The sequence below is a fragment of the Bos grunniens genome, chromosome 26 (genome assembly GCF_055505025.1).
Source record: "Bos grunniens cultivar Pamir isolate PY7600 chromosome 26, Bosgru_T2T1.0, whole genome shotgun sequence".
Taxonomy (NCBI): Eukaryota; Metazoa; Chordata; class Mammalia; order Artiodactyla; family Bovidae; genus Bos; species Bos grunniens.
The window spans coordinates 30145693-30156329 of record NC_141190.1 but is presented as its reverse complement, the minus strand read 5'-3'; the positions used below and the strand labels follow the sequence as shown (position 1 = coordinate 30156329).

The 10637-nt window shown below is 45.1% G+C and overlaps 1 long non-coding RNA gene across 1 annotated transcript; it reads left to right on the top strand.

Annotated features, from left to right (window-relative positions):
- Positions 1–3371: 3371 nt before the first annotated feature.
- On the top strand, positions 3372–10349 carry LOC147344303 (uncharacterized). Its single transcript, XR_015155686.1, has 2 exons — positions 3372–3533; positions 9716–10349. It is a non-coding gene; the product is annotated as an uncharacterized LOC147344303 (long non-coding RNA).
- The last annotated feature ends 288 nt before the right edge of the window (positions 10350–10637 follow it).

Sequence of the window (10637 nt, the reverse complement as noted above, 5' to 3'; positions counted from 1 at the left end):
GTGCTGCAGTCCATGGGGTTACAAAGAGTTGGACACAACTGAGTGACTGAACTGACTGATTACTGAGTAGATCCCTTAATAACCAGACCAAAGTGTTCTTGGAAATATTAAGGCAGTGGCGCCACCTAAGCCCAGGTGGCGGGTGCTCCTGGTGCCTCACCCAGATTGCCTTGGTCGGGTTGGTGCCCACCTCCCCCCGCTGCTGCTAGTGACTCACACTTGCAGTCTCTTCCACATGATAACCCCTGGCTGACTAGACCTGTCTCAATCTTCCTTCAGCTTATGGCCTTTGTCTGTTCATTCAGTGGCCTTTCCACAGAGAATTCCCAAAGACTGCAGACTTAAAACAAGAAGGCAGAGTTTCAAGTAGAAACCCAGAGCAGCTCTAGAAGTAGACTCATCAGCAAGGGTATAGAAAAGGGAGTCTGCTTTATCTGTTTACTGCATAGTGACCTCCAAGAAAAATAATCCCACCACATTTAAGCATCTTTCCTCCATGAGATGTAGATAAAAATAATACCCATGTCATAGGCATCATCCTTTTTTTTTTTCATTTTCCCTGATACTTTTGTGAGGTTTAAAGAAGAGTAGGAAAATGCCGCATATATTTTGTGAAGAACACTTCTCACAAAGGCAGCTCACAAAGCCTCAGTGACTGTAACAAAAGGCAACTGATGTGAACAGCAAGAAAGGGAGTCATTACTACCCAAAATATCTCAACAGGGGAGTGTGGTTGACCTTCTGAGGCAGAGTCTAGAAGGCTGTAAAAGTGGAAGCAGCCTCCTGAAAAAACGCGCTGCTCTCTTCAGTGTAAAGCAGCGGTTCTCTTTAGTTCTGACTGTGTCACAGGTTCTGTGGCTCTGTCACCACACTTCTCCCAAAAGCAATTGGTGTGAAGAAAGGCCATTGCTCCCAGGAACCCATTGAGTAAGGACTTGCCCAGGGCCTTTTCAGTCTGGCCCCTAGACAAGCTCTCTAGCCTCCTCTCTCATGATGCTTCCCCTTCTGGTGGTCATGTATGGACGTGAGAGTTGGACCATAAAGAAGGCTGAGCCCCGAAGAATTGATAATTTCAAACTGTGGTGCTGGAGAAGACTCTTGAGAGTCCCTTGGACAGCAAGGAGATCAAACCAGCCAATCTCAAAGGACATTAACCTTGAATATTCATTGGAAGGACTGATGCTGAAGCTGAAGCTCCAGTACTTTGGCCACCTGATTTGAAGAGCCGACTCACTGGAAAAGACCTGATGCTGGGAAAGACTGAAGGCAGGAGGAGAAGGGGACGACAGAGGGTGAGATGGTTGGATGGCATTGCCAACTCAACGGATGTGAGTTTGAGCAAATTCCAGGAGACAGTGAAGGACAGGGAAGCCTGGTGTGCTGCTGGACACAACTTAGTGACTGAACAACAACACAATTCATCTTGTCTGTGGCCTAATCATTTTTTAGGTTCAAAGATACCTAATTTAGAGGTGTCGGGGTGAGAGGATGAGTGGATAGATGGGGGAATTAAGAGGCACAAACTTCCAGTTACAAAATAAGGAGTAATGGGGATGAAAGGTGCAGTGTGAGGGATACAGTCCATAATTATGCAGTCTCTTTGGTGACGAAGGCAGCCGGCGGATACAAACTTCCAGTTATAAGTACTAGGGATATAACGTACAACGTGGTTAATAAAATTAATGGTGCTAAATGTTATATATGAAAGCTGTTAAGAGAATAAGTCCTCAAGTTCTCATCACAAGGAAAAGTATTTTTCCTTTTTCTTTTCTTTTTTATCTATATGAGGTGATGAATGTTCACTAGGCCTACTGTGGTAACCATTTCTTGATGTATGTAAGTCAAATCATTATATTGTACACCTTAAACTTACAAAGTGCTGTATGTCAATTATACATCAATAAAACTGGAAGGATAAAACAGCAAAGATACCTAACTCCGTTCTTTAAGTGGAGCAGAGTGATCCTTCCTCCAAGCTCTTTTGGAATGCTGCAGGCAGCCTTGTTAATGACTTTACATTGCATATAGAATAAAATCCAAAATCTCTTCCTGTCTTGCAGTGTCCTGAATAATCTACATTGATTCCTGTTCACGCACCACCTTGTGTCTCAGAAAGTCTGTAGCCACCCTGGCGTCTAATTCCTCAGAAGCAGGAAGGCCTCAGGGCTTTCGTCTATTTTATTCTTTCAACCCAGAACAGGTTTCTCCCTATTGATCATTTGTCCAATTTCTACTTATTCCTCTGGTGGTGTAATGGCACTTTCTTATCTGATTTCTATTGCTTATAGTATTTGACCTTGGGAAATCTGCTTAACTTCCCTAGGCTCTGGTCTTCTCATCTATATAATGAGAATAATGATGGTAAGTACTTAAGAGGATTGTTAAAAGGCTTAAACAGGTAACCCAAGGGAGTCTGGGAAAACAGCAGTGGTGGCATAATTTTGTCATTTCTCTGGAAGGAAATGGCAACCCACTCCAGTATTTTTGCCTGGAAAATCCCGTGGACAGAGGAGCCTGGTGGGCTACGGTTCATGGGGCCGCAAAGAGTTGGACATGACTGAGCGACTGAACACAAGTATACCTATAAAGTTAAACAGACCAATTAGGTAGGAAAAACCCCAACTCCTCCAAATTTATAGTCAACATCTATAAAAAAGCTAGCTGACAAAGTATCTGCATGAACAGTAAATATGAGTAGGTGGAGTCAAACCATCAAAATTCCAAAACTGGAATTATAGCCACACGAGTGTTGGGAAAGCGAAGGAAAGCAGTGGGCATCTGATGGGTACCACAAGCAGACAGGTATGCAGTGGAGGTTGGAGGGCCAACCTGAGAACAGCTGCTGAAACCAGGAGATTTTCAGACTCTGCCAGCCTGTGTGCCTCTGCTGAGTTCCCAGGACCCTTGCGTCCTGGCATTCAGGACCCGGTGAACTTTCAATGCTAACCAGACGAAGTTCCTTCTAAGATGACACCCCTCATTGAATTGAATCTGCCGGGAATAAGATTCAAAGTGAGCAGCAGGGGTCAACAGAGGCAAGGAAGGAAGAAAGTTCCGAAGGAATGAGGAGAGACCAGGGTGAAATTTTCAGAAAGAACATGTTCTGAACATTTCACAAAAACAGCAGAAGAGGGAGCTCGAGAGCCATGAAGCGAGGAAGGAAAACAACCAATTCCATGTAAAAATGAATGACAAAAAGATCAAGATCAAATTTCATATAAAAGTGTTAAAAAAAAAAAGGGAATAAGGAGCAGCATAAGATTCCTACAGTCAAAGGAGGCCAGAGGAATATGTTTACACAGCTGATGGGAACGTATTCTTAGGCGTGGAGAGAAAACAGGAAGAGGAGCTCATCAGTGTGGCATCTGTGAGGGAAGGCTGTGGGGAAGGGAGGATGGAGGAAGTCGTGGGTGTTTTCTCATCCTCTCCCTCTTGGAGAACCAGGCGGAGCCTGCGGGGGTGCCTTGTCAGCCAGAGGCAGAGTTCCAAAAAGCAAACCGCAGCAGTAGTTCCGAGAGGATCCAGAGCTGGAGGTATGATGTCGCATGGAAAAAGGAACCGAGACTCTAGACCAGAGCAAAGATGATAAGAGCCCCACAGAGTTCTGCAGGGTGAGGAATCAGGCAGAGCCACAGCAGCAGGAGTGATGTGGGAAGGTGGTCACTGATGGAGCTGTTCAGTGCCTACTTCATGGTCAATGTGTAGGCGGCTTAATGGGCATCAAGCTGGTTTAAAGCTACAGAGTGGGTAACAACATCCATGGAGGGGCTGATGCTGAAAAAGGAGGGAAGATGTTTTGGAGCAGGGCAACACCACCAGCACCAAAACAAAGGCTTGGGATCTGGAATGTGTAAGGTCTCTGTCTCTTAAATCCACTCTCTGACAACCATCTTCTGTGCTTCCATCTTGCCTACTCTGGATCTGCTTCATGAGCAATTACATAACCTCATTGTTGCTTTTTGATTTCTTTCTTTTTTTGCACTGGGGTCTTTGTTGCTGCATGTAGGGTAGGCTTTTTCTAGTTGCAGAGAGTGGGGGCTACTCTCTAGCTATGGTGCACAAGCTTCTTGTCGAAGTGGCTTTTCTTGTTTCGGAGCATGGGCTTTGGTGTGTGGGTTTCAGGAGTTGTGGCACGCAGGCTCAGTGGTTGCTCAAGGGCCCCAGAATGTGGGCTCAATAGTTGTGGTACAGGGGCTTAGTCTCCCCGGGGCATGTGGAATCTTCCTGGCCCAGGGATTGAACCTGTGACCCCTGCATTGGCAGATGGATTCTTAACCACTGGACCCCCAGAGACGTCCCTCACTGATGCTTTCAAATCTCTTATGCTATTAACGTTTCCCCTGTTCTCACTGCTCTTGTGTCCTTTCTTCCCTTCTCACTCAGTCAGGCTCCAAGGTTCTAACTTGCAAACACTGATGTCAGTCCCTTTCTCCACTGTACTTAAGTAGGAACCTTGGCCCTGGTAAACCAATCTATAAATCAATAATTGTGCAATATCTTTTTCCCACTCTGACCTTTCCTAGCAATTCCACTTGCTTTCTTGACATTTCCACTTGGAGGTCTAACAGACTTGAAATTTAACTTCCCGAAACATCATCGATTTCCCTCACTTTCCTACTCCTATCAGTCTTCCTCGTGTCAATAAACAATGCTGCATTTACTAGGTATTCAAGTAAAAAACTAGTTGTTCTCTTTCCCTCAAACACCACATTCAATCTATGAATACATCTTTGGTGTCTTCTTCCCAAACACGCACTGAATCCATTTGCTCCTTTGCACCTCCACTAAACACCTCTGGTACAATTCACTGGGCTTCCCTAGTGGCTCAGTGGTAAAGAATCTGCCTGAAATTCAGGGGATGCAGGAGATGCGGGTTCAATTCCTGGGCCAGGAAGATCCCCTGGAGAAGGAAATGGCAACCCACTCCAGTGTTCTTGCCTAGAGAATCCCATGGAAGCAAGCCTGGCAAGCTACAGTCCATAGGGTCACAAAGAGTCAGACACAACTGAAGTGACTTAGCACATAGCACAGCAGTGTTCCAACTGACCTCCTTGCCTCTAAGGTTGTCTCCTACCTCCATCCATTTCCACACAGTAGCTGGAGCAATTATTTACAATATAAATCCACTCCACTGCCCTAAAACCCCAGAGTTTTCTGATTGTCCTTAGAATAAAATCCTGAATTAAGCTTTCCCGGGCCTGGCTAATTTGCCTCTCTGACCTACTGAGCCCTCCTGCCCACTATACCCCAGTCGCACTGATATTTTATAAGGTATCCAGAGACTGTCAAGCTTGTTGTGATCTGAGGCCTTTAGGACAAAGAAGGAATGGAGGTGTGGTGCACAGTCCTGGGGAGCCTCCACTAGGGAGCAGGACCTTATCTTGGGAGGCAGGGAGGATTTCCCTGAAGGAGTGACATTTGTCCTGGGATAAATAGTCGTGGACTATTAACTATGTGAAGGGCTGAGGAAGAGAGCTACAGATAGATACAAGAGCAAGTGCAAAGGCCCTGGGGCTGATGACAGGGTGGTGTGTTTGCGAAGGGAGACAAGTATCACAGGTGGACATAAGTCAGCCTGGGCAGAGGCTGGATCCTTGTGTCTAACAGGCCATATCAAGAGTGATTTGCCTGGAACCAGCCTACTCATGGGGCTTCCCAGGTGATGCAGTGGTAAAGAATCCACCTGCCAATGCAAGAGACTCAGGAGGTATATGTTCGATCCCTGGGTTGGGAAGATCCCCTGGAGGAGGAACTGGCAACCCACTTCAGTATTCTTGCCTGGGAAATCCCATGGACAGAGGAAGCTGGCAGGTTGTAGTCCGTGAGGTTGCAAAGAGTTGGACATGACTGAGCAAGAGCATGCACACATGCACAGCCTATTCATAAGGCTGGCTATTACTAAAATCCGATTCTTAGCAATTCATTCTTTTAGATTTAGGTCTTGGTCTCCATTAAAATGTGAAAACACAGAGAAGAGGAAATTCCACTGATATCTTGGTATAAATGATGTCTCTGTGAGCAGGCTGTGTTAGGGCAAGAGTGGGAGTCCTGAACGAAGAACAAAGAACATGGGGCGGAGGGCCATTGCTTCTTACTTCCGCCCATAGAGGCCCTTATAGCATTGCCTCAATGGAACCAGGAGGAAAATATCTCCCGGCTGCTCCTATTGGTCAAAGCCTCCTCCTCTCCAGAGGGCCTGATGGGTGTGTGTGGTCTGAAGAAACAGCAGGAGTTCAGGCCAGTGGGTTGTGAAAGTCTGCTGAATTGCTCTGGTGTCTGGGTTTTTCCATTTCGGTAAATTCTAGGGACCCAAAACAGGTACCTCTTAAAGTTCCTGAGCTTTTGAAAATGAGAATAATATTAGATCTGGGCCAAATTTGCCACACTGTTGAGCAATTCTAGACATATTATGGTTCTAGGTTTCAACTTTTTGTTCCCTTTGGTTCTTTAATGAGTAAAGAGTTCATTTTCATTTTTCTTCTGTGGTTATTTCTGTCTTTCACATGTTCCCTTGCTTTCCCTTCAGTGTCCCTCTTGCCCCTTCCTCTTATTTTGCAAGTGGATTAGATAAGCCAATGCTCATTGTGTGTCTCTGTATCCTCAGCTTGACCACCAGCTTTCAATCTCTAAATCTCATTTCTGGCCACATATAGAAGACTTGATTCCTGCATGCTTCCGCATCACCTGCAGGAAGAGCTGAACCTTGTGGCTCAGACGGTAAAGCATCTGCCTACAATGCGGGAGACCCAGGTTCGATCCCTGGGTGGGAAGATCCCCTGGAGAAGGAAATGGCAACCCACTCCAGTACTCTTGCCTGGAAAATCCCACGGATGGAGGAGCCTGGTAGGCTACAGTCTGCTGCTGCTAAGTTGTTTCGGTCGTGTCCAACTCTGTGTGACCCCATAGACGGCAGCCCACGAGGCTCCCCCGTCCCTGGGATGCTCCAGGCAAGAACACTGGAATGGGTTGCCATTTCCTTCTCCAATGCATGAAAGTGAAAAGTGAAAGTGAAGTCGCTCAGTTGTGTCCGACTCTCCGCAACCCCATGGACTGCAGCCTACCAGGCTCCTCTGTCCATGGGATTTTCCAGGCAAGAGTGCTGGAGTGGGTTGCCATTGCCTTCTCTGAGGCTACATTCTATAGGGTCACAAAGAGTCGGACATGACTGAGCGACTTCACTTTCAGTTTCTCTCTCCCTTTAAGGTGGACCTGATGAAGTATAGATCCCTCTGCTTCTCCTAGTTTCCCTTATATGAACCTATTTTCCAAACCTGGACTCCATTAGAGGTCGTTAAGCCTCTGAAAAGTGAAAATGTTAGTTGCTCAGTTGTGTCTGACTCTTTGTGATCCCATGGACTGTAGCCTGCCAGGCTCCTCTATCTACGGAATTCTCCAGGCAAGAATATTGGAGTGGGTAGCTATTCCCTTCTCCAGGGGATCTTCCCAACCCAGGGATAGAACCTGGGGTCTCCCACATTACAGATAGATTCTTTACCATCTGAGCCACCAGGGAAGCCCCTGAAGCCTCTGAGACAATGACAAAATTCCTGTCTGTGCCCTAAATACCAGTGGCAGAGAAAGGTAGTATCATGTCCTTGGCCCAGACCCTTCAGTTCAGCGTGATGGGCTGACAGGAGTCCCGAGGCCAGCAGCTCTCTTTAATGGGCAGGATGTATTTTCTAGTGATTCATCACTTCCTCCATAAATTATGGATATGCATCTCTGCCGAGGGTGGTGACTTACGGAGGGGCCCTTTAAGCAGTAAATCCTATCTCCCTCCATCCTCTGGGCAGTAACGACATTGCTCAAGTCACAGAGAAATACAGGGCTGCCCTTTGCAGGGCACTTTTTTAAAAAGGAAATTTTCACTTCGTAAAGCCTCAGCCAGGAAACTTTGGGGGAAGATGCACAACCTGAGTCTGGAGAGCCTTGTTTGCCTCCATTCTCACTTAGCAAGGAGGCCTGGCTGGAAGCAGGGCACAGATTGGTAGGAATCAAAACACATGGCTTGGGTTCGATCCTTGGTCCGGGAAGATCCACATGCTGTGGAGCAACTAAGTCGCTGCGCCCCAGCTGCTGAAGCCTGTGTGCGCTAGAGCCCGTGTTGCACGGCAAGAGAAGCCACCGCAATGAGTGCCCACACGCTACCACTAGAGGGCAGTCCCCACTCGCCATGACTAGAGAAAAGCCCCTGCATAGCAACGAGGACTCAGTGCCGCCAAAAATAAATAAATAAAATAAAAGTTCTTAAAAAAAAAAAAAAAAAAAGCATGGCTTTGGGGTCGTTGTTGTTATCTGGAGGCAAAAGAATATCTATTTGTGGGCTGATACAGGAAGAGAAAGAATGTATCAGAGGGAACGGAATGCCTCCCGCCCCACCCAGAGAAGGGACCATGGCAGAGAACGGCCAGGAAGGTCTCTTTTTCATCCACCAGAGCCATCTGCCTGTTCCCCTGCAAAGCTCCATGGGACCAACCTCATTCATTTCTCTTAAGTCAACATCTCCCCCTGGGCCAGTCCAGATTTCATACCAAAGATGTGCAGACACCCAATCATTTGATTTAAAATCTCCCATGAGTGGTTGAGCAGATCTCACACTGGTGCACACTCTCTCCAGGTCACACTCCTTGAAGCCCATCACCTCCTCTCTCAGTATTCTGTCCTCATCCTCCTCAGAGGTCACCTTCCCTTTTCTCAACCACTGACTTTCTCTACTTTCTATGCCTGACTCATGCCTCATTGACTTTATCCAGCTGCATGAATTTATCAAGTGGATATATTCTCTGTGGATCCTATTTTTCCTCTCTTTTCATATCTTCCTATTCTCTATTAGTCTTCTTATACAAGTCAATGAGGTTTTACTACAGAGGAGATATGCAGATACCACTCAATGAAATCAGAAGCTTCACAAGGAAATAGTCCTAGGGTCAAGGAATTAATTTATCACCAAAGGCTCTAGGAGTATGACTCTGTCCTAGGAAAAGAGATCAACCAGAACTGTGAAGGAGATGCTTCTGGAATTTATTGCATAGAGCAAGTAAATCCCATCAGCTCATAAATGTATCCCTGATATTAAAATTTCATTTGTTGTTGTTGTTCAGTCAGTCTTGTCCGACTCTTTGCAACCCCAGTCAGTCTTGTCCGACTCTTTGCAACCCCATGGACTTCAGCATGCCAGGCTTTCCTGTCCTCCACTATCTCCTGGAGTTTGCTCAAACTCATGTCCATTGAGTTGATGGCACTATCTAGACATCTCATCCTCTGCTGCCCTCTTCTTTTGCCTTCAATCTTTCCCAGCATCATGGTCTTTCCCAATGAGTCAGCTCTTCGCATCAGGTGGCCAAAGTATTGGAGCTTCAGCTTCAGCATCAGTCCTTCCAGTGAATTTCATTAAAGGAGGGTAATTAGTAAAAATTGTCTGAAAGGGCTCTTTGGGGGGATAATAATGGAAAAAATGTTTGAAAACACTGTTGTAAAGGAAGTAGGTTTGAGCTTAGGATTAGAGCAAAGATATAGGTTTCCCACTTGCCTTTCAGTTTGACTAATTCATACAGATGCCACATTGAGTTGTGAGAAAGAAAAACAGCTAATTGATAGTCTAGAGATCAAGAAAAAGAGCCTTAAGAAATCTAAATATATCTGTGGGTGAAGGTTTAAACTAGACTCTTCATATTTGAGAATTGTTTGGTTTTTCTTTGTCTTTTTGTTTTTTAAGCCTGATCATTCTTCTGCTCTTTTTGTCACCTGATTGCCATGAGTGTGATCAAGAAAGCAGGAGTGACATAGGAAGCAAAGAAACCTCAAAACCAGAGAAAATAGTACTTCCTCCGGGACCGTGTATTAGAGTTTACAGAAGCGAGCTGCAGAGAGGTTGAGCACAGATGATGCAGGAAATGCTCATTAATCAAGACCCGATTGCCTGTTTTTCAAACAGTTCAGTGACAATATAGTCGGAATTTTCTTTTTCCACCAGAGTCTCTCACACTAAGCATCTTGAATGAGACTTTATGGGCATCTCTCCTGTAGATTTACTGCTTTTCCTGTGAGAACATCTTCCTCCTTAAACACTGGGCAGAGGGAACTTATTCTGTGAACAGCTGTGCCTGCTTGTCAAGGATCGTGGCAAAGGCAGAACCAAATGCCACATGTGTTGTTCTCTGGAAACCACTTTGGTCAGACTGTGCTTCATGTCAGCATATGAACTCTGAATTTTCACAGTGCACATATTTATTTTAGAATGTTTCTATTCCTTTCATCCCACTTCTAAAATTAATACATGCAGAAATACACACACCACCTTTAATGAAGTAAAAAGTAAGTAATAAATGGAAAAATATTTGCAAATTCTATTAAGAGGAAATAGTTACTGTTATTAATGTTCATAAAAATTATAAATGTTCAAAAATGTGGACTCATAAATCACAACCAAAGAAATGCCAAGACCTATAAAATTATTCTAAATGTCACTCCTCGCTAAAAAATTTAAGATATATAAATTGAAAATTTTAAATATATTCAACTATTTATTCACTCAAAAAGTTAAAAACAGTGTTATGATGCAATATAGCAATTCTACTTGTTGGAGTATTCCCGAAAGAGTTGATAGCAGGGGCTTAAACAGGTATATGATACCCATG